Source organism: Rhipicephalus sanguineus, chromosome 11 (genome assembly GCF_013339695.2).
Source record: "Rhipicephalus sanguineus isolate Rsan-2018 chromosome 11, BIME_Rsan_1.4, whole genome shotgun sequence".
Taxonomy (NCBI): domain Eukaryota; kingdom Metazoa; phylum Arthropoda; class Arachnida; order Ixodida; family Ixodidae; genus Rhipicephalus; species Rhipicephalus sanguineus.
This window is the reverse complement of record NC_051186.1, coordinates 105622025-105645988: the sequence shown is the minus strand read 5'-3', so window position 1 is coordinate 105645988 and position 23964 is coordinate 105622025. Positions and strand designations below refer to the sequence as shown.

The following is a 23964-nucleotide window of genomic DNA, read 5'->3' as shown; positions in this document are numbered from 1 at the left end:
ATTGTAGCGCGAGGGTGATTTTTGGTAACTAACAAGCTCTCTTTCTGAGAAATCCGCATGGAGTTCCTTGTGTCTTCGCGCTACAAACGGGTGGTTGTCCTTTGCCTCTCTAAACCCTTCCGCCACCTTGCGGACTTCCGCAATTTCATTTGCAATATTATGTGTCTATGAGCTTCGAGTTGTCGACGAATTCGCCCCTGCGCTACCCATTGCTAGCTTCCTGTTCAGCTGAACTGGTAGAGCGACCGCCCCGGGAAGGCATTGGTCTCGGGATCGATGCCCGGAGGAGGACAAACTTTTCAGCAACTAAGAAGCTTTCTTTTTGAGAAATCCGTATGGATTCCTTTTTGGCTTCGTGGTACTAAAGGGTGGCTGTCATTTTCTCTTTCTTAACCAGAGCCCATTCTTCTACATTAGTCTTGTCGGTGCCCGAAAAAAACTATGCGTGGCTCTGCTATCACAAGCACCACAGGCCACCGGAGCATGGAGAAGCCCATAATGTTGTACCATATCACGTGTCACATAGACACATGAAGTCCGACGTTTGTATGGCGTCAACGTGTTTCAAGTCGGAGAGCTTGCTTAATGATCTGACATTTATAACGTTGATTGTAAATTCATATTCGGACACCTTGTAAAACGCCTCGTGATGCCTAATGACAATTGCGTCAAGGGGGCATTCTTTCAGGTTAGCGAGCTCGGTAGCCAAAGACTAGTGTACAATAATCTTTACCTGGTAGAAAGTGTAATCTTCATCTTCATTGGCCGAGAAAAGCCCTTCGCTGTTCGGTATTCACATAAGCGCAGCACTCCCACTGCGCCATCGTTCGGCTCCCGATCCTTAAAGCGCCGGCAAGCTGCATTGCGTCATTCATGTATTCAGTCTCACGTACAGTTTCAATTTCACCCTCCTTTATTGGCTTATTGGTTCGAGACTGTGCCCATAACGCGAGCATTTGGTGCGTTGTATAGGACGAGGAGCTGGCGCTTGTCTAGACAGCATCTTCATTATTAGTTGGTCGGAGGTGAGCAGTGGTGCTTGCCCAATGTCTGTGGCACATACCCGGCAGGCGAAGCGGCGCACGACGGAATGGCAAAGCTGGCGAGGTTCCATCTGCGCCGCCTTAAAATGCTTGGTTCGCGTGGTAGTGTCATAAAAACGGGGTTGTTGGTGACATTTGCTTACGCCGCGGTTGGCCAAAGCATCATCATTCTCGGCCTCGAGCTGACATTGCAGATGCAGCCACGGAGCATTCGCTGCGTGAATCTATTTTGAATATTAAAGAACCCGCAGGCTCCGCGAAAGTGCAAAGGGGAGAAAAGAAGTCACACAATATATTTACAAGGCTTCTACAGCGGGGCGCCCAAAGGCAGGCGTACAAGATGGAGGCCGGTCCACACGTATCTAAGTGAGCGTCGCCTTAAGCTCGCGCTCTCTATCTTCATTTCTGACAGCGTTCCATCTTTTTTCTGTGTTATCATGATTGTTTTCATTATCATGTGGCTGGTACCACTTTTCAAGTTTACTGTACAATGCACTTTATGAGTTATATTTATACTCGTTGTTACCCCACCAATACAGATACAATGGAAATAATTTATACTGACGATGCCCATATAGAGTAAATTCTAAGGATTCCGATGCAAATTATACCGCACATAACATATATTAAATTAAGAATACACTCCTTGCTTCCTTTTCTATTATCTTACAGCGAGGCTCATACACGTTAGTGTTTCTAACCAAAATGCAATATATCTTCTATTGAACTAAAAAATGAGAGATTTAGCTCTGTAAATATCAGCTAGACTGTGGTGTTGCAACAATAACTTCTTCATTTATCATCTACTCTTAGAGGTGCCAGGCATTGCTCCACCAAAAACGAGTCAGGAAGCTCCAGATTGCTATCAGGCCCTTGCAGTTGGATAAGCAAATAAACCTTCCGAAAGGTGGTTCTTCAATGCCACGAAAAATAGGTGCATCAAATTTACATACCAAGGGTGCGACGGAAACAATAATAATTTCAAGGATGCTCTGGGATGCAGGAAAGCGTGCAGAAACCGTAAGTGTTTTGCCAAACATTTACTCTTCGTGATCTATCTTTCACTACTAACGAATAAAAAAAAAACCTTGTCTTCAGAGGGGTAGCTTCATTCCTTGAATAGGGTATGGAATTCTTAAAAGGAAGCTACACATGCCAAAAGACTGCACTGTACGTTGTGACATGTGGTTTACTAATTCAAAACAAAACTGTCACAGTGTAAAGCATGAATTTTTTGAGCATAAAAGCAAAACCATCCGGCAGATCCCACGCATTGTGGGATCAGCGTAAGGCGAAGTGGCCAGCGAGGAGGTGCATACATCGTATTGTTTCACATTGCGACAAATCAAGGCGTTCTGGTCATGATATACATTTTACTATCAAATGTTTGTCATGCATGTATACAAGGGCAACCTGGTATAATGAATCGCATATTGTGTTATATAGAATTTGTGACCTGTGGGCTACGCTCACCATACACTGAAATCACGCTATACCAATATTGACATAAATTCATTTATTTGAATGACCGCGATTGCAGCAAGACCACATCATTTATACCAAATTGTACGCGACATGCATGTTCGGATCCTTCACTTAGTGCTACCATGCACTCATGTCCCGTCCTACCAATTTTTGTATATATCTAGCTCTTAAACAGCTGCGAGCGCACCAAGACCATGTCGTGTACATCATGCCGTACACGACGGGCATGTCACGATTTGCATGTTACGAAGTGTCATTTATATTTCTTACATACATTCCTTACGCTGCACCCATTAACCAAACGGCCGCGAGAGCAACAGGTTAGTGGGTGGCAAATCTTGCAGTTATGAAAAACGCACCATGATTTTCGTGTTACAACCTGACATCTATATTGTTCATGCGCGTATGTAAGAACATACATACTAATTTGTATATTCCATGTTAACGAAACGGCTGCGAGAGCACCAAAACTAGCATGAAAGTCATGCCGTGCATATTTATATTAATATTTTATATTCATATTTATTTCAGACAAACGGCATACATAGTTGCTTAGGGGATCGGCGTAAAGGCAACGAAAGCCTGACAAAGCGCCGATCACCCGCGTACACGCACGAATAACCAGTTATACATGACAAAACAAATACGCACATAGGTATGGACCAAACGTCGCTATTTTTACATAAATCGAGTCATTAGATGCGAAATATGTGCATGATAATTATTAGCAGGCGAGAACATAAACAAATAAAGATAACAGCCTACACACAAGAATAGCTGTGAAAAAAAAAGACACGCGTAACACATGCGCAGTGTTGCCAGTTTGAGCTGCTTTATTAGGTTGTAGTGCCAATTCGTGGTAGTTGTAATTACATAATAAAGATAAAGCTGAAGGCACGCATTCGCGAAACATCGTTTCACAAAGAGGAACCATCACTAAATGGCAGGGGCGTAGCCAGAAATTTTTCCGGGGGGGGGGGTTCGTGCGTATGTTCGCACGAACATATGTATGTTCGTGCGAACATGTATGGTTCGTGCGTGCGTTTGTATGTGCGCGTGTATATACACGCAAGCAAAACTGAAAACTTTCGGGGGAGGGGGGGTTGAACCCCCCCCCGACCCCCCATGGCTTCGCCCCTGCTAAATGGCACAAACGGATATGCTACGAGGTTTTACAAATTTACACCCTATTTTAAATAAACAGTGGAATAGCAAGATCATTGTCTTAAGGCGAGCGGGGCTCGAGAACGTACAGAGCCATTTAAAAAATAACCGTCCATTTTGATTACGCGCCTCGGTATGAAGAGGAAGCCCTTGAGGAAGTGGTGACTGCGTGCTTCGCTTCCAAACTGTACGTGCAGCCTTTGATAACGAATTTTCGCTGAGCTGCTCATAGCAGTTGTTGCTATCCCTAAACTGTGCTTTTTCGCCAAAGGCGATGAACGGTTACAGACCGATATAATGACCCTCTCAGTGGTAGTTTCAGGTAGAAGCTGGGCGTAATTAGGATTTGGGCGCGTTAAGTAAGCATACTTCCGCTTTTGTACTTTACAGCCGATACCTTACGAATTTTCTGTAACCAATACGTCCGTGATACTGTATGAAATGCAGAATTTTTCAAGCTGAACCTTGTCTTTTATTTGCTTGCAAGACGTTTATTTGGTACACACGGAGAACTATAATCAATGAATCTGTGGTCTTGGTTTTCATTTAATATTATACTGCTGCTGCGTTAGTGGAGCAATAAATAGACACTAATAATTTGTGCCAGGTGTATTTATGAAGTTGTGTGACTGCTTTTCAGATGCGAAGGCATCTCTTGCTCGGGGGTATCCGCGGCGTGCTAGTCCGCACTCACACTACGCATGCGCAACTCTCCTCCTTCCCTCTCTCCGACAGCTGCGCGTTACTCTCTCCACTTCTCTATGAGCACCTGCTTGCGCTTCTCCTGCGTTCTCGCTTCTGTTCTCGCGGTGCATGTGCTACTCTCCTCTTCTAGTCTCCTCTCCTTCAAGTGGTAGAGCGCTGCGCGCGTTCAGTCCAGCGCTTGCTTTGGTTGTCTCCTTTGAAATACAGGCTCGACATGCCGAAATTCTCTCCTGCGCAGCGCCGCGATGAGTGCCAGCGCATGCGCGTCCCCTCCCCCTCTCTCTCCTTTTCTACGCTGCTCTCCTTTTGCGCGCCTGTAGACCGCGTTCCCCGCTCGCCCTGTTAGAATTACCGGCCAGGCTAGAGGGAAGACACGACGCGCGTTATGTTCCTCTTCGCGTTCCACTACGCGAGCTCGGTAGCATGCCCAACGAACGCCAACGGAACGCGATCGTGCAAGTGCTCCTGCTTCGCATCGCCTCACGGTCCCCTTTAGAGGGAGATGGTGTATTTTTTTATTGTTTGTTTTAAAACAATCTAAAGTTTACTTAATCAGCGTATCGTGTAATCAACACTAAGGTATCTATAGTTTGACATCCTTGAAGGTTTATGGACATGCTGTGGAGGACGATCTCCGCCATTCGGAATTAGTGGATGGCTGTATATGCACCGTGGAGGTGTGAAGAAATATTTTGAAAAAATCTAAAATGATTTCCCTGCTTGAAATGGTGTCAAACATTGTGGCATATGTCGCAAGCCATGCCGATACTAAAAGGCTTAATTCTCAGCAATATATTAATTTTATTTGCCGGAAGATGCTTTTCGAACCAGCACAAATATGAAGCTACAATACGATGGCTCAGTTAAGGTCTTTACAGGCATCCACATTTCAAAAGATTTCCAAGTTACCCAGGATTCTGACCTGGTTATTCCCCGCGAGGACTATTATTTAAGAGGACAGACTTTTGGGCTACTTGGTTTGTTACGTTCACTGAAGCCATAGCGCTGATAAGACAGGGACCACAGAAAGAGGACGGGATGTGCGCTACGGGACGTACGCCACAGAAAGCGAACGTCCCATCCTCATTCTGTGGTCCCTGTCTTGTCAGCGCTATGGCTTGAATGGACTATTATTTTTAGATGCGAAGCATCTTATAGCGGAGTTCAAACCGGTGGCGTTGGTGTGCCGCGTGACTGCTTTTACTGCGCATGCGCATATCCTCTTCACACACATCCTCTCCACTCCCCATCACCACTCCTCCTCTGCACTTCCCCTCTCCCATTACCCCCTCTCCACTTTCCCTCTCCCCTCCCCCTCTCCACTCTTCCTCTGAAACGCGGGCTAGACGTGCCGAAATTCTCTCCTGCGCAACGCCGCACTGAGCGCCAGCGCATGCGTGTCCCCTCCTCCTCTCTCTCCACTCCTACGTTGCCCCCTCTCGCGCGCCTGGCGACCGCGTTCCCCGCTCGCCCTGTGAGAATTAACGGCCAGGCTAGAGGGAAGGCAAGACGCGCGTAGCGTTCCTATTCGCGTTCCATGACGCGAGGTCGGTAGCATGCCCAACGAACGCCAACGGAACGCGATCGTGCAAATGCTCCGGCTGCGCATCGCCTCATGGTCCCCTTTAGCGGGAAATGGTGTAATTTTTAAAGACAATAGTCTTTCTTGGGGAACTTAAACGCAGAAATTTTGGTACAAAGAGAATTTTATTTTTCCCATGACAGGTCACGGTGTTACAATCTCTCTTGTGGGGCTGTAACATGACAGGCCTACATATATATACACAGATACTTCGTGTACAACCTACGTGTTGTGGGTACAACCAAAATTGGAGAACATTCTGCGCTACATCATCGCAGAGTAATTAAACAGAGCCGTGAATTAACACATTATACAATGTTTAAGGCTCCTGTCTAGGAACCAAATATACACGGGCCACGCACCTGGCCTGTTCATACGCGGGCTAACGAGGAAACCTGTGCACGCGCCCCCGCAAAGGGCGCTCGCGTGCTTGCGCTGCGTGCAACACTACATATCGTGTATAAGTCTGAGTAGAGGCCGAGGGGGGGGCAATTTATACAATGCTTATTCGCGGAACCTGTCACGTTCCGGGGCCGGGGGGGGGTCGCCTAGCTAGCGCGAGCTCACCCAAACAATGGAGGTAAGTTATCACAATTCGCGTGGCATCCTCTCAAAACAGTACCGATAAAAAAAGTAGCGGGGGTGTGGTGGCACGATGGGTGGGCTAATAGGGGGTAATGGGCATTGACAAGTTGCCGTCTTTAAGAAAAAAGAACCTTGTGTGCCAGCGGCGGAGGAACTTCTCTTCGCCGCTGGCCTCTAGTTGCTCTGAAAGGTGCTTCCACACCATCAGCCTTATACGAGAAACCGCGGGGTAGGCTGCCCTAACAGGTGTTTTCTTCCCCTCTGCCACGCACCGCCTTTTCCAAATAACAAATAAGGTGCACGCAATCACCAGTTTGGCGAAAGCGCCCCTGTTACGATCGAGCGACGGAGGGGGGCGGATCTTAAAATCTTTCGCCACCAGGCGCCAGACGGGCTTGGCTGCTAGACACTCAAACATTGCGTGGTGGGCCGTTTCGTCCGCCCGGCAATTGGGGCAGCGCGCAGAAGGGACTACGCCGAAACGGTGAAGTCGATCCCTGGTAGGTAGTACCTCCCAGTTCCTTTTCCACATGAAGTCGCGTACTTCTTTTGGGAGGTCGTGGCCCTGCTTCGCTTGTTTCTGCCGCCACCTCTTTGTTTTCCTCTTTTCATCAGGGGACAGCTGGTGCCGCGTTATCGCTTCCACGATACGGATTGGTGGGTCCTTGTCAACGTCGCATTCAGTTGCCTCGGTGTCGAGCATGCGTTTTGTGTTGGCCGCCGTCTTGTAAAACGGTGACGGGGACTCCGCCAGCGGCCCAAGGTGCCTATCCGCGTCTAGGAATTTTGTATTGGTGCTGCACCAATATCGCAAGAGGCCCTTGCCGAAGAAGTCGGTAGCCTGGTGCAAGCATCGTGAAGTCTTTAGTGCGAGTATTTTGCTCATGGTCATGATGTGGGGGAGGCCTAGGCCCCCCTCGTTCTCGGGTAGTTGGAGAAGGTGGCGCTTCACAGGTGCCGGTTTGTCATCCCACAGAAGGCTGCCAATAAGCTTGTTAAGCTGGGTTACCGTCCTAGATGGGATTACGGCGATACGACTGGCGTAGTAAGCAAATGCACAGATACATGTTTTTGCGGCTAGCGCTTTTTCCCGGAGGGTCAGGTCTAGGTGCTTGATGCGGGCAGATGCCAGGTGGGCCCTTTCCAGCGCCTTCTGCCATGTGGCCTCAGCCACCCCATCGCAACTGAAGTAGATTCCAAGCACCTTTACCGTGGTGACCGTCTGGATGTGTCCGACGGCCTCCTCCGGGAAAGTCCCGAAAACCAACGCCTTGCTTTTCTGTGCGTTTATTTCAGCTCCGGAAACCTCGGCATACCGGTTGAAGGTCCTCCAAAATTCCTGGAAGCTGGTCTCGTCTCTGACGAAGAGAGAGACGTCATCGGCGTAAGCGAGGACTTTTAGTTCATCGTCCCCCGTCAGGGGGAAGCCCCGAATGCCTTTGTTGCCGGCGAGCTGTGTCAGTAGAGGCTCAATGGAAAGGGTAAAAAGAGTGGGTCCCAGTGGGCACCCTTGCCTTATGCCCCTTGTGTAGCGAAAGCTGGGAGTCGGGCGGCCGTTCACAACTACGTTGCAAAACAGACCGCTGTACAGGAGTTTCACCAGCTCGACAAAGCCCACTGGGAACCCAAACTCTCTAAGAACCTGGAACAGGTAATCATGTTTGACGCGGTCGAACGCCTTTGCTTGGTCTAGCGAGACGAAGGCGCCGGAGAGTCTCTTCGTTGACACATATTCAAAAACGTCTCTCGTAGCCGTTAGATTAGCAAACATCGAGCGGCCAGGCACCGCGCACGATTGTATCGGCGAAATCATGCCAGGCAAGAGGAGCTTGATCCTGTTGTTGAGTATCGCAGCTACAATCTTGTAATCGACATTCAACAGGGTGATGGGGCGCCACGACGACAGTTCGTTAGGTGGAGCGCCGTCCTTCAGGAGCAGCACAATGCGCCCTGCGCCAAAGGAATCCGGTTTCATATGCTTCGCGAGTAGCGCGTTGACCACAGCCAACAGCGCGTCGCCCGAGACGTCCATAAAAGTGGCGTAAAAGCCTGCCGTGAGCCCATCCACTCCGGGAGCAGAATTCGGTGGCATCTTCTGAGTAGCGCCTCGGAGTTCGTCCATTGTTGCCTCGCCGTCTAAAGCAGAAAACTCTTCCTCACTGGGGCGCTGGAGGTACTGGCATAGGTCACGCATCTGCTGGGTGGCGCAAACCGCCTCCTCTGGGTCGGACACCTGAAACTGCGTTCGGAAATAGTTCCGAAAAGCAGACGATATTTCTTCTGAATCCGTGATCATCGACCCATCAGGGCGCTTGACTTCGGCAATTTGGACGCCTCCGTTCCCGCGCGCCTCGTCGAGGTCGAGAGTGGAGGGACTGATCGATTTGTCGTGTGCTCCTAAGGGCCTTCGGGTTTTCAGCCGCAATAATCTGGCGTAACTTGCCTCGAGTGAGTCGAGATAGTTGCGTGTGCACGCGGTGAGTGTGTCGGCTCCTCTGATTATCCTCATCCGGCGGAGGAGTTCGTTCATTTGGGCCGAGATTCGGGTCTTTCTGGCTCTTCCTTCCTCCTGAAGTATCGCTTTCCAAGTCTCTTTAAGGGCGTCCCACACCTGTGGGGTCATTGGTGGGGCATCCCGCAGTGACGCCCGTAGGCGGTCCCTGATCTGTTCGACGCTATGTTCGTCTTCTAGGAGGGAGGGGTCTAGTCGCCAGCCGTGGTTCCCGTTGTGCGGTCCGGGGGTGCCTCTCAATGTTGTGACCAACGGGCTGTGGTCAGATTTCCCCGCCAAGGAACTGGAGGGGGTTAGTACTTCGCAGTCGACCACTGAGGGGAGCAGGAAATCCGGGACGTAAGTCCGGTCGATGCGGCTCGCCGTGGTCCTCGAGGTTCTTGTCGGCACGAAAAGGTCTTCGTGCACGTACAGCCACGTGTCCGTAAGTTTTAAGTGCTTGAGGACCTTCACAAGCTCCTTGGCGTAGTACGTCGACCTTCCACGGCCTGGGCCCCTTACATCTCGCTGGGAATCCACTACGCAGTTAAAGTCCCCGAGTAGCACGTGCGGTAGGGGCTCCAGGAGAACCTGGTGCAGGTCCTTAAAGAACCCGTTTGTGTTAGACCTCGTGACTGGCGCGTATATGTTTACAAAACGAGTCCTCTTGCCAGATATGTAAACATCCAGAAATAACATCCGGCCATCAGCGCCGAATGTACAATGAGCCCTCTGGCGGAAACGGCCCGAGATGAAGATGGCCCCCACCCCGCAGGCCCTGGCATTAGTTAAAGAAAAGAAGGCGTCCACGTGGAAGTCTCTGCGGAACCTAGCTACATCCAACGGGGTCCTGAAGTTCGTTTCTTGGACGAACAGGACGTCGATGTTCTGCGCTTGCGCGAACGCTAGGATTTCTCTTTGTTTGTAGCTGTCGCGGAAACCGCGGACATTCCACGTGGCGAACTTAAATGTTGACATTACCCGGTCTTCGGGTCAAGGAAAAAGGAGGAAAGGGGAGTGGGACGAGGCGATAGGCGAGCCTTGCGGCTTAGACGCGTGGGCGGTGTCGAGGCATCAGGTACGCCGACACGAGCGGGGCCCGTGGCTCAGAGAAGGGGGGGGGGCTGCAGGCCTGTGGGGGGGGGCGAGGTGGGCGTGCGACGGTGAGCATCTGCGCCGCGTTACTGCGGCGGCTGGCCCTCACGTGGGGTGGGGCTACCGTCCCCAACGGAGCCTTTGCGTGGTTTTTTTGCCTGGGTGCGCCGCGCCGCTTCGCTATCGCTGCTCCCGTCTGCGGCTTTAGAACGGCGTAGCGTGGTTTCTGTGCTCCCGGCGCGCTCCGCTTTCTTATTCCCTTGCCCATCTTTTTGCCGCTGGCGCGAGCGAGAGCGATGCCTCGGCTCGAGTCCTGGGGGCGGTGCGCTCGCGGTGGTAGTCGCGCACGCTGAACTGCTATCCCCTTGTGGCTGTCTGCTTGGGCCCGGGCCTCGTGGCGTACGAATGTAAGCGTGGTCGGTCTGGTAAACATAACGGCCGCAACTGACGATGGGCGTATCGTCTAAGTTGGCGGCTCTGCCAGTCGTAGAAGGCAGTGGCGGGAAGTTTACGGTTTCTAGCCGTGGGTCCTCGGTTGCGTCGTTGTCGGATGGCCCTCCGCTCTGGGGGACCTCTTGTTCCTCGCTCTCCGACCTGGGTTCTGTCATCGAGTCGCCCGTAGACTCGGATGAGCTGAGGTCCGTTCAGCTACGCACCGTTAAATCGCTTTCGGTGGATGCGCTGCCCGTGTCAACCACGCTCTGAGGTGATGTTGGCTGGGGAGCGGGCGGAGCTGTCGCGGTGCTTGTGTTGTCCCGCTCATCGGCCCCTCCGTTTTCCCAGTAATCAGGCACATTCTTGGAAGTCGGTGGGGGGGTTCTCGGCCTTAGGACTTGGAAGCCCGATGACGATGCCGGCGCACTAGTCGGGGTGGTTCTGTTAGCCTGGTCGCTGTTGGGGAGGTCTCCGTTAGCAGGCGGGAAGCCGCGTGCGGCCGCAACGTAAGAACGCCTGCGGAAGCAGTCTTTCGTGCCGTGACGGCCGCCGCACCGTTTACAGTCAACCTCGCATCCTTCGGTTTCGTGGCCGAAGGTGCCACAGCGCTTACAATACGGAGATGAGCAGGCGGTGGCCATGTGGCCGTCCTCCCCGCATCGGGCACATACACGCCGCATGCCGCGATATTCAAACATAACGCGGTGCCCTTGGATTGTGGCAAAGTTGGGCACCGGCCTACTCATCTCCATTTTTACCACGCGGACACCGTTCAACTTGTTTTGCCTGCTCGCTACCGTGGCAAAGGTCACGCCCTTGACCTTGCCGTATTGGTGTAAAGCGTTCGTTAAAACCTCGTCCGGCAGGTATGCTGGGAACCTAAAAACATTGACATAAGTCACGGGTGGGCCTACTGCCTCCACCGCCACCCTCTCGTGGTTCACCTTGAAACCCTCGGCCACCATTAATTTCGTGGCCTGGCTTGCTGTTCTCGTACAAACTAAGAACTTCGCGCCTCCCATATGCTGCAAGACTAAGACACTGTCGTCACCGGCCGTTGCCTCAATAGCATCAATCAGGTTATCTATAGACACGTCGCCTTCGGGTGCGTTAAATAAAAAACAGTTCTCCCTCACCGGGGATTCAAAACGTGTCGCCATGTTGGTGGGCGTTGCCGCGCGCTCGCTGGCGGTCGGGCCGACGAGGGGGGCGTGACTCGTGCAACTGGTCACGTGCAGCGCAGGCTGCACACTCGTAGACGGGGGCTCAGCGGGGGCTGGGGCCTCCGGGCGGCTGGTGGCTGCAGGGGTCGCGATGGGAGGCTCCGGGGCTGCAGGCGGCACCCAGGAACATCACGTCCTCCTGGCTGAGGTAGGGGGGGTCGCCGGGCTGGTGGGCCCGAGACCAGGTACCTCGGTGCCACGCGCGGAGCGGCAACACCAAGGCAGGGAAACTCTTCTTTTTCTTTCTTGCTTGGATCCCGGGAGTCCGCGTCGGCGTGACGGGACCCCAGGAAGAACACGGGAACGAGCCCAAAAAAAACGGCTAACTCGACACTTTGATCTTAGCCTGTCTTTCTGTTTGTCGGCACGTCACTCGATTCAGCCACCCGGCCAAAGTTGAACCACTTTCCCAAGGGCCAGCCATCTTGAACGGCTTACTAGGTTCATACTTGTGTACATTGTTGATCAAAAAGCAAACATTACGCATATCTGACGCGCAACATCACTAGTTAAGTATTAGGTGGTGTGTTCTTTTAATAGAAAATACATAGATAGGTAATTCTAGAGACCCTAGTTTCTTAAGCTGCGCTGAAACTTGCCTTCCTCCGTGCCCTCTGCACGAGCTCATTGTTGTGTTTCGCTTTCGGTTCAGTATTGCACTGTACCATAGAGTTTCTTACAATAATACCTAGAGGGGAATCTGGCGCTAGTGTCTACGCGGACTCCTTGAGCGGCGCTTCAACCACCATGGGGATGATGGGAAGTACAGGCTTCGGATCTGCTTCGGATGGATTGCGTTCTTGAGATTCGCAACGCTTGTTTGCCGAGTGTAAAACAAAGCAATATGAAGTTATTTCCAATTAAAACTTGCTTCATTTTTGTACGTAAAACTTATTACAAAACGTTTGCGTGACCGTGAGATAGAAGTGGAACCTTGACAAATTCAACCACCAGGTTATGCATTGCTCTGCAATCGTGTTCCAGATTTGGCATCACCAAATAATGAATTATTTTTTTACAACACTTGAAAACAAACAAGCTTGTTTTTCCCTCTAAAGTACGCATTATCTATTTATAGAAATAACAGTACTCTATTGAGTGAGAAACACTTAACGTGTCGTCTGCTGCGATACCAGGTGCGTCTGTCCAAGTGGTCTGCCTCCAACGCATCTCTCGTTTTGTTGTGAAGTCCAGTCAGAGGAGCGTGACGGTGCGTCTACTTGGCTTCGCCGTCGTTTTGCAGCCGATTTGCAAGAATTTTGACAAGTAGCCTTTATCACAAAACGTGAACTCTGTGCAATTTCCTACACTGGCATGGGACGCTACATCTATGCGCAGCGGTGAGTGCACGACGCTTTGCTAAAACTGTCAGATACAACCTGTAAAGCTGCAACGTGGCAGCAAACCAAGAAACCTAGCGGTCTTCAGCCTCTTTGAACAACAAAGGCACTGCTTTAGTGCTTTGCAACGCACCCCACTGCATACGCCTCGCAAAGACCGAAACTGAAACTGTAGAAAAAGATCCGTAGACAGTTCGCTAGCTAACGAAAGCCAATCCGAAGCCTGTACTTCCCATAATTCCCATGGTGGTTGAACGATCGCAGCGCCAATTTCCTCTCTAGGTTACTGTAAGAAACTCTATGCACTGTAGGAATGCCATGGGGCGCCGCTCTGGCATTCCAGTTTTACCCAGGCGGCGTGTAAATAAAAGTGTGGACAGTACTCGTTGAGTGCGGACGTTTCATCTGCTTCGGCGCTTCTGGCCAAACCGCGTGTTCGAGCTGGCTGGCGTTCCCGCCGGTCGCGTTGGTCACCGCCGGTCTTCGCCTGCTGCTTCAGCGGGACTACCAGCCCGCAACACAGCACTCATAATTCCCGACGTATTGCCAGATGGCGTCCATATCTCACGCAGCGCCTCTTCTATCTTCTTTAGACGACATTTGCAGCGAAGCACGCAGATACGCGGCCAATTTTTTTAATTGAAATTGTTACACGAATAAGATGTTGTGTATATGAAGATGTTGTGTATATATAGCTTAGCATTCTTGTATTGTTTGTCCCCTGGAAAAAAACAGTTTGTTTTAAAGGCATATCTCATTTGACTAAGGTGATGTCGAATATTTGAAGGAAGCCTAGTATTCTGATGTTGATTGTCCCCATGCAGTGTAATGGCTTGTTTTTTTGCGTTTGTTGAAAGGCTAAGATACCGTAAGATATTCAAAGCAAAAATACTGGCTTGGACATTCCCATTGGAGAAGAATGGTTGTTTTGATTGCAAGTGCCGAATGACTAAGAAGCTGTGCAAAATACATACGACATGGTCTGCTGTGTGGCCAGCTGTACAGTTCAGCTTGTTAGGAGTATCCTTTATAAATAACTTGGCCTAGTGAGCAACAAATTACTAAACGTACACATTCTTCGAGAACGTTTTTATATTTCTATAGCCTGATGATCAAAAGTAATTACCTAATACCCAACGGATGTAAAATATTCGCCTTCATGACAGAGACATGTGGACCTGGTTTTATTTACTTCATTGATATTGCGCAGAGTAAGCTTAATGACTAATGATCCCTCTGTTTTTATTAGTGTATTGCTACTGAAAACGTTACTGCATTTAATTCAAAACATCAATTGAAACCAAGTTCCAGCAGATTTTTTCTTATGTCTCTGTCTACCTCTTACCACGGCTTCTACCGTTATGGGACGTACAGATCGTTGTGGTACAAATTGTCGGCCTGATCATTGTTAGCTACAGAAGATACTGAATATGACGAACATGCTTTAGAAAGAAATGCTGATAGTTAGACGTAACTCGCACAAAAAATTGTTCCCACGCATCAAATGCAGTATTCAAATAACTAACTCTGTTTTTACAAGTGGTTCTACTTCGCAGCAAATAAAGTCACTGCTAAGTACCTCTGTACGTCACGTTTTACCTTTCTTTTCGAGATGTGCCTACAAGTGAAAACGACCTACCCGCGAAAACCACTGCACCTCAGAAATTCATATAAGGCGAACCCTGGTGTCATGTGAAAAGTTTGTAGTGAGTCATTTATTTTATGTTGGTACAAAACGCTATCCACTAGGCTAAAGCTTCTTACGCTGCCGACCATGACCGCATGGCCGGTTGGCCGTAGGTGGACATTTGGGAAATATGACAACATTCTGGCGTCGGGCTCTTGTTTTCTTTTTGCGCTGCTTTGGATTCCTTTCTGCCTATTTGCGTGTGCTAAGAATCTTTTCTAAAAATCCTGTCTCGTCTAAGAATCTCTAACGACGGTGAGGAGTACTTGCGTGCATGACCACGCCAGTCGCCAGATTTCGTGAAGACCTCATGCATTATGAACAAGTTTAGTCAGGCTGATTATTTTGTTTTTCTACTTTATTTTGCAGAAAAACAACGACATCAAGAGCAACGAGAAAAACTTACTCAAGACGCTGGTGCGTGCGCTCCTTTCGAATTTCTGGTTTCCATTTGATTAGGCTTGAGTGGTACCTAACAGTGGTGTATTCACAAATGTCAAATTGGCAGTTTCGATCACCTCGTAGTTATTGAAGGAATTTCAGGTAAGAGTGGGTGGGTTGCTCTCGACAGCAGCATGCGTCTTTGTGGCATAGTGTGCTTTTGCGCCAATTAACTGTGTTTGTTTATTTTGATGAGGTGTTATACTTATTGAACACTTGATGCCGCACCTCAAACACACCCTTCATTCAGTGCCAACCAACGGCCTTTCCATCAGCTGGGCAGACGCGGTCATCGTCGTCATTAGTGTCTGTACGGATTCCGCAATGACAGTGAATTTCAGCATCTTTCGCACAGTTTAAAATGCCATCACATCATCCAACCGAACATCTTTCTCCTCAGCACAGCCAGTCCGATAGCCAATTTTATCACTACGTGGTGTGCCGAAAGCCTCTTATATGCTTTGTTGCGGAGATCTTTAGGCACATCGCGAGGTATTGTCAACGACGGCATCAGTAAGATCGCTACCAACATCTCAGCTGGGAAACCGTCTGATGCAATCGATCGACAGGAGGTTGCGTGGACGTCATGTATTCATGCTCTTGTGTTTATTTTGAAAAACAGTGTGCGCGCGTGTGTGTATATGTGTGTGTGCGTGCGTGTGTGTGTTTAAAGTCTAAATACTGATGGAACTGCATATATATAGGTGCTACAGTTTCAGTAATCAGTGTTTTGTTCAAGAGCCCTCTAGGACATCAGGATATCTTCGCAGAGGAATGAAAATCACTTTTCTTGGAGTTGGGGCGGAACCCTTCTGTCCATTGTTTGCTTTGCTATTGTGACGTTCGCGAAAACGCCGACTGAACCCTAGGCCTCTAAGGAGGTTTACGTCCATTTCTTCAACCCAAGCCTCGGCAAAGGAAGACCCCTGGGGTAACGAATGCGTATTTCGGAGCGGGGTTCCTGGAAGAATTCTGTCGACGCTCCTCGCGGGCCTACCGCGCAAACACCGGGATCAGGTGGCCGCTTTTCTTGTGTACGGTCACTGCAGCGTCGAGGTGTCGTGCGCCCCCTTCGGTTTTATGGCATGGCGGGAAGCGGAGCGCCTTGGTCACTTCCATTCATGCGACTCTGCTGTAGTCCTTGAGCCGGGCCGGGCGCAACATTCCGTCAGCCTCCGCGGCTCGGGCTCATTATCGCGTTCACCGCGGACGACCGCCTGCGGCGTTCAAGGAAGAAGAAGCGGCGACTGCGGAGAATTGTGCGGGAGCCACCGGGTTGGAGGCGTCGAAACCTGACCTGGACATCGTGTCGTCAGGCACGGGAAAGTGGGGCGACGGGGGGCAGCCAGAGCCTTTTCAGCGCGGCGCCCGAAACACTGCGCGTCGGCCATTAGAGACGGCGTGGTTTGCTCGAGTGTTGGAATTCCTGGTCGCCCGTAATTCTCGCGTCATCGGACAACTCACCCGTTTCACTTTCTCAATTGGAGCTTCTAGATTTTTGCTTGTTGTACTTTGCTTGAGAGAGAGCTTTCCACTGGTGTGGGCTGCGGGGGGCAGTCGTCGAGGTTGACGAACCCCGACCTTGACCAACCCTGACCGACAGGGAAATATGTCGCATCAACAGTGACAATTGGTTAGAGGCCACGGAAGGGCGGAGTCGCAACCCAAGAAAGGCGGCCGAGGGACCACGATCGAAGACGGAATGAGGATGGAAGGAGGATAGAGGAGATCGGCAAGATGGACTAGGGTGGATTGGGAGGAGATGAGATCGAGATGGGAGACGAGATGAGAACCGAGGCAGAGGATGGAATGTGATAGAGAGGAGAGCCGAGGATATAATGACTGGAATGGGGACGCCAGAGGGAGATTATGAAGAGAATGAAGGAGACGATGAGGACGGAAGAGATCGAGAGAGTTGCGAGAAGCTGGACGAATGGGACAGTGACCCCAGGAAGACACCCCGAGCCCCGACTCACACAGCCAGCTCCGAGGCCTCCAACCAACATGGACCTTTCGTGAGACGAACTTCAACTCCTTTATTTAGGCGAGCTTTGCGGGAAGGGAGGCGGCGCGTTGGGACAATGCGCAGTTTGACTAATTATTATCTTCCCGCTTTTGTGCTAAACGCGTTGTTTTATTGTCATTGATATCCTCCTCCTGTATTCTGTATTTTTGGTCGCGAGAGTTCTATTCTTTTGTTATGATTTTGTGTGGCGTGTGTCGTGCGAGGAGGGCATGTGCGTGTTATTTATAATTACTATTAAATTATTTGCTTGTAAACAAGGAAAGCTCGTTGCCTCTCTTCCCTCCCGGCCTCAGCACGAATCCCTTCGAGGCGAAGTTGTGAGACGCGTAGCCAAAAGGGGGTGAGCGAGAGTAGATAGTGGCGATTTTAGCATTGGTCGAGTAAAGGGACTTAGTGGCCTCCCCTCTTTGGCGGTCGATAGCAAGGGGGGACGCCTCATTATAGCGACTCTTGGTGGACAAGATTTTACAGCATTTCCACAGTTTTGGAAGGCGTTATTCACGACATCATGCCTGGGGCTGGGACTGTCGTGACAGCGGAGCGTGATCATCACACTGCAGCGCTGGAAAGTTTTTTACGAAGTAGCATTCTCCCCGCATTAATTGTAGATTGTGATGTGTACCTGCCAGAAGCTTTTTCTGGTTCCCATCATGTTATTTGGCCGCTTAATACTGATATTTGTTTCTTTAAGTTTTACCTATAGACGTCTGCGACTCTGTCGTGCTCTAACTGAGGCAGACTAAATTACAACGCCGGAAAGAAAATGTACAGGTTCCTCGACCCTTATGGAAGCTGAGGATAGACATACTTTTGTGTGGATGGCACATGCCATAGAGTTTCATACAATACCCTAGAGAGGAAACTGGCGCTGCGATCGTTCAACCATAATGGGAATGATGGGAAGTACAGGCTTCGGATCGGATAGCGTTAGCTAGCGAACTGTCTATGGATCTTTTTCTACAGTTTCAGTTTCGTTCTTCGCGAGGCGTGGGTAGTGGGGTGCGTTTCAAAGCATTCAAGCAGCGCCTTTGTTGTTCAAAGAGGCTGAAGACCGCTAGATCTCTTGGTTTGCTGCGACGCTGCAGCTTTACAGGTTGTATTTGACAGTTTTAGCAAAGCGTCGTGCACTCACCGCTGCGCACAGATGTAGCGTTCCATGTCACTGCCGCAAACTGCATCGATTTCACGTTTGTTTGATAAGCGCGTCTTACCAAAACTCGTTCAAATCAGCTGCAAAACGACGGCGAAGCTAAGTAGACGCACCGTCGCGCTCCTCCGACTCGACTTCACGACAAAACAAGAGATGCGTTGGAGGCAGACCACTTGAACAGACGCACCTGGCATCGCAGCAGACGATACGTTAAGTGTTTCTCACTCAATACAGTACTGTTATTTCCATAAATAGATAATGCGTACTTTCGAGGGAAAAACAAGCGTGTTTCTTTTCAAGTGGTGTACAAAAATAATTCATTATTTGGTGATGCCAAATCTGGAACACAATTGCAGAGCAATGCATACCCTGGTGGTTGAATTTGTCCAGGTTTCAGTTCCATCTCACGGTCACGCAAACTTTTTGCAATAAATTTTACATACAAAAGAATGAAGCAAGTTTTAATTGGAATTAACTTCATATCCCTTTGTTTTACACTCGGCAAACAAGCGTTGCGAATCTCAAGAACTTAATCCATCCGAAGCAAATCCGAAGCCTGTACTTCCCATCATTCCCATGGTGGTTGAAGCGCGTCTCACGGAGCCCGCGTAGACACTAGCGCCAGATTCCCCTCTAGGTATTATTGTAAGAAACTCTATGGCACATGCCTCTTTGAAGCCAGCCTTACTACTTTCTAGGCTCACGCTCGCTACATTTCATGCAAAAGCCACTGTCACTTTTGGAGCAGTAGTCGCGTATCCGCCTCGTGCATCGGTATGGTGGCGCCACCGCTCGGCTAAGGCGGTTGTGCCCTCTCCCAACCCCCCATAGGATCCCATGCATTTTGAATCAAGTTTGCGATTTCGTTGCGCAAAAACAAACTAGCGCCATCTCTCGACAATACGCCACACCGACGACGCAACACGTCCTCTTGCTTCCACCGACTGGCCATGCTCCAAGCTAACTCCTCTCTCCACTTTCTTTTATTTCTTTCGGTGGCCGTGAGAGCGCGCGCTGTGCACTGTGCTGTAGCGTACCCGACAAGACCGGCTGGCTCGTCGCGTCTTCCTTGAACGTTGCAACGTTAATATTGTGTTAAGGCGGTGGCCACACGTCGGACGACGAGCCCTGATTTCGTTCAGCTGCCTTCTCATCAACGGCAATGTTTCAGACGCCTCAGTTGTGTACTTTTGTCCGTTGGTTGCGGGACAAGATGGCCTCCTGCAAGACCACGTTTTTCCAAGTCAGCTGTGTGCGTAGTTCTCGGCGTCGTAGAAGTTTGATGACGCGAGGACGTCAACTGGTGCTACATCGTGGGAACCGCTGAAGTGACTGCAAGCTTGACGACATTGTGCCAGAATATTCTAGCGTACTGTACGCGCACGATTGTGCTACACTTAAAATACCGCGCTTGGCCTCGAGCGTCAACCTGGTACGCCTGTGTGCAACAAGCGTCTTGTTATCGTTGTTGCGTCGGTTAATATTGAATTGCAATTGGAATACCGTTTTGGCAAAGGTAAGTGATGCTGTAAGTAGTTGTTCTGCTATATGCTCGCTACTCCACGAACATTACTTCTAGAATCGCATTTTATTTTGAGCTGCACTTACGAAAGGAGAATCTAGCATACGAGATACATTGCACGCGTGCGCATTTCCTATATAAATCTGAGTAATGCCACGCGTGCGCATTTCCTATATAAGTCTCAGTAATGCCATGCTCAATTTAAAGCGCATGCGTTAGAGGATTGTGGCTTCAATGGTGAAAGTGATTAGATATTCCGAAATATGTGATTGCAATGCAGTTAGAACTTCCTCATATGTTAATACGGTCTGTGAACCAAAAACAAAACGCTGTGTGAATGTTTGTTGGTCATTTGCTACAGTACTTTCACGCATTATTATGCAGCTGTGTGACGGCTGTTAAAACGTTCAGCAAGTTGGATTTTGGTTTTCTTGGCCTAGTTGAGTGCTACGAGTGTTGGGCGAAGATAAAATCGCGTGTCTTTTATGCGTTTCTTAAGCAGGCATACAGCCGTAATAGTCATTGTTGTACTGTTTGGGGTGTTCAATAAAACAAGAATGCTGTTTTGTACTGCATCAATTTTTATTTCATCTGTGTTAACAGATCACGCAAACAACTTGGACACATGCACGTAAGAAACGTACGCAGTGCATCGCGCGCACGCATTAAAAAACGGGCCTGTCATTTTAAAACAAATAATATAGAACAATGGACGTAACAGACGGCATGGTTGTCTAGTGGAGCAGCGTCGGCAGTACAAATATCAAACCAGAATGAAACATGAATAGAAAAACGGAGAGTAACAGGCGCTTTACCCACGGCTTCTCTGAGCCGCGCAGATCCACCTATCGCCACCGTCCGCCGTTGGTGGCGCCACCAGTACCACTGAAAGCAGCAGCGCACGAGGCGGATAGCGAAACGCGAATAGCAAGTAGGGACTATACTCCTTGTAGTTCAAGTGCATGTTGAGTACGTCGATCTCTCCTTCAGTGAGGCAGCTATTGTACAGGGTACTCGGTCGCTCTACTTAGGTATGCAACTGGGCTTCCTTATTCCCAAGTGCAGAACCACACACATACCAATACGAACCAAGTGACGAAGACTCGCAAAAACTCGTACGTGTTTTTTGCTAAGAAAATATCCCCACAAGATAGAAAGTTGAGCTAATTGGTAAAAATACATCCTTCAAGCAGCGCTAAAAGACGTAGATTAAGAAGGTACAAACACACTGGAAGAACGCTGACTCACTACTGAAAAATTTATTTGAAAGGAACACCCACGAAAACAAGAACAAAGAAAAACAAGGAACATGTGTGCAAAAGCAGAATGGGTAATCTGGTCTAAATAGAAGCAGTATTTCACAGAACGCGTGCTAAGTAGGAAAGCAAACTTTTTCCGTCAGTGACAATGATGCCTGACTGACGTATGCGTCACCCATTCTGTTCATATGGAAGGCTTGTTTCACCTCTCGAGTAACCTTGGATTTGTGCGGTTACAAGACTTTTGTATCTGCAAACACGGGAGAACAACCACACGTGCAGCAGCACGACGCGAGATGAGAAGCATCCGATTTCTTCAGCGACTCATTATGCTCCTTTACACGCATATTTAGACATCTGCTGGTTTGCCCCTCGTACGCATTCCCATAAGCGGGATCTGGTAGATAAACCCGCCCTTACACGGCAGAAACGTGCATTTAACATGCTTAACATGTACTGATGGGCTAGTTGGTGAACCATGATATTTCATGAAGCAGTGCACAAAAGGACAAATTCACGTATTTTTTTGTGGCATCGATCATGTTCACTTCTGCGAGTGCGCATGTGCGTATTAATCTATATAAGGCGGGTCTTCGTCAATAAAACATCAGTTGCAGTACAGTGCTTGTGTGTTAGTCATTTCATGTGTGCGTGAATTTGTTCTTTTGTGCACTGCTTCATCAAATATCGCTAACATGGTTCGTTCCACAGCCTTCAATTTTCACGCAATTCTGCTCTATTTTTTCCTAACGAAAGGGCAGATTCCAGAAAAGTTATTTGGAGCAGAGAACACAGTCTTATTCCCGTACGCCCCGCCACGGTGGTCTACTGGTTATGTCACTGAACTTCTTACGCGAAGGTAGCGGCACCGAATCCCGGCCGCGGCGGCTGCATTTTCGATGGACGCGAATATAGTTGAGGCCCGCGTACTTAGATTTAGGTGCACGTTAAAGAACCCCGGTTGGTCGATATTTCCGGATCCGTGCACTACGGGGTCTCTCATAATCATATCGTGGTTTTGGGACGTTAAACTCCAGATATTAAGCCACGCCACCTTTTCGTATCTCTGCTTGTTGTCACATTTCTTGGAACGACCGTTACGCTTCACCCATCTCGAAACTCTTTCACCACAACTACATAGCACAGGGTTCGGGCAACCCGCCTGTCGAAGCCTCTAAATTTGTGCTAAGAAACTACACTATGCCATGTGTGCAAGACTTTGCCAGTGCCGACTTCAGAGCAGAATAAGCTATTCCATTCTTTCTCGCTTTCGAGTGTCTGGAAGAAAACGGAAGGATCGGTTTCTGCAATCTTGGAAGATAGTGACAACAAACCTGACTTTCTCTAAATGAGAGGCACAAATCTAAAAACTGCAGTTGGCTGTGCTTAATCAGGTAAAACGTGAACTTCAATCCATTACCGTATTCGCGGAAAACATTTAAGATGTCGGCTGCTCTTCTACTGTAGTTAACGCAAGAAAAGAGCACTAAGTTGTCATCTACCTAAAGTTGCTTCTTTTTCTTTGTTCTTCTTGTGTTCTTGGGTGTTTCTTTCAAATAAGTTTTTCAGTTGCGATTCAGCACTCGGCCTGTGTGTTTGTACCTTCTTAGTCTACGTCTTTTAGCGCTGCCTCAAGAATGTTATATCCCATTCTGCACCACTTTAGACACGCGCGCATGCGTAACGGGGCAACCTAAAATGTTGCCTCATATTATCGCATTCTTTTTGAACATAAATATTTTCGCTTTCTACAGGAACTGGTGATTTCATTTTTAAGGAAGACGACGGGGATGTATGCGGTCAGTCTTAAGACAGCGGAAATCTTTGTCCAGGAGGAGAGCCAAAACCTGATGAAATGTGGTACTATAACAGCACTACGAAGGACTGCGCTCCTTTCACTTATCTTGGTTGCGGAGGAAATCAAAATAGATTTTCTCACCAAGATGTGTGCCAGCAAACATGCGCTCCAGGTGAGTAATACACATATTTCTAAAAGCGATAACGTTAAAAAGACCGCGTCTCCAAAAATTTCGTAGAAAAATTTTGATAATGGAAAAGAATAAAAAAACCAGGAGCTCAAATCGGAATCGACTCTAGGCATCCTGCGCGGCAGTCAGGTGTTTTATCACAAAGGTGCACAATTTATTGGAACTTCCTATGAAAAATACCAAATTCAGGCATAATACAGGCTGAGGAGTCGCGTTAACAGACGTACTATTGCCTGCCAGATGTCTGAAAATTGTACTAGACATCACACCAAGTGAATTCAGTTGTAGGTGAGTGGTTTAAGACTACTCTCCCATTAGACAGATGTTACTGATAATCTGTTATGATTGTCATCACCAACCACAGCATGGGAAACTGAGCAGCTGTGCAGGTGCGCGTATTGCCTTACGTAAGCGAAGTGGGTAATTCTTTACTTCGCTAAATGATGAAATATGGGCATAGTGGGCAGTTCATAGCTGTACTTCCAGCAGGCGCAGCTAATGTCACGCGCACCTACACCCCCTTCTTCGCTGCACGGTTCACGTGTCCACACAGAAGCTGAGCATCGCAAGCGAATGAAGAGGCAATGTGACTGTTCCCAATTACGCTATCGCGTTCCTCTCTTGGATGCGGAGCTTAAGTGCCCTACTGTTTGTTATGCTTCTTGCCGTTAAGGATCATGCAAAAGCAGCTAGCGCAGTAATGTACATTCAAAGTGCGTGAAATTTCTCTGCATATATTCGCT

At 49.0% G+C, this 23964-nt stretch overlaps 1 long non-coding RNA gene across 1 annotated transcript; it reads left to right on the top strand.

Annotated features, from left to right (window-relative positions):
• The first annotated feature begins 1997 nt into the window (after nt 1-1997).
• LOC125756355 (uncharacterized) lies at nt 1998-23198 on the top strand. Its single transcript, XR_007414431.1, has 3 exons — nt 1998-2063; nt 15205-15252; nt 22988-23198. It is a non-coding gene; the product is annotated as an uncharacterized LOC125756355 (long non-coding RNA).
• The last annotated feature ends 766 nt before the right edge of the window (nt 23199-23964 follow it).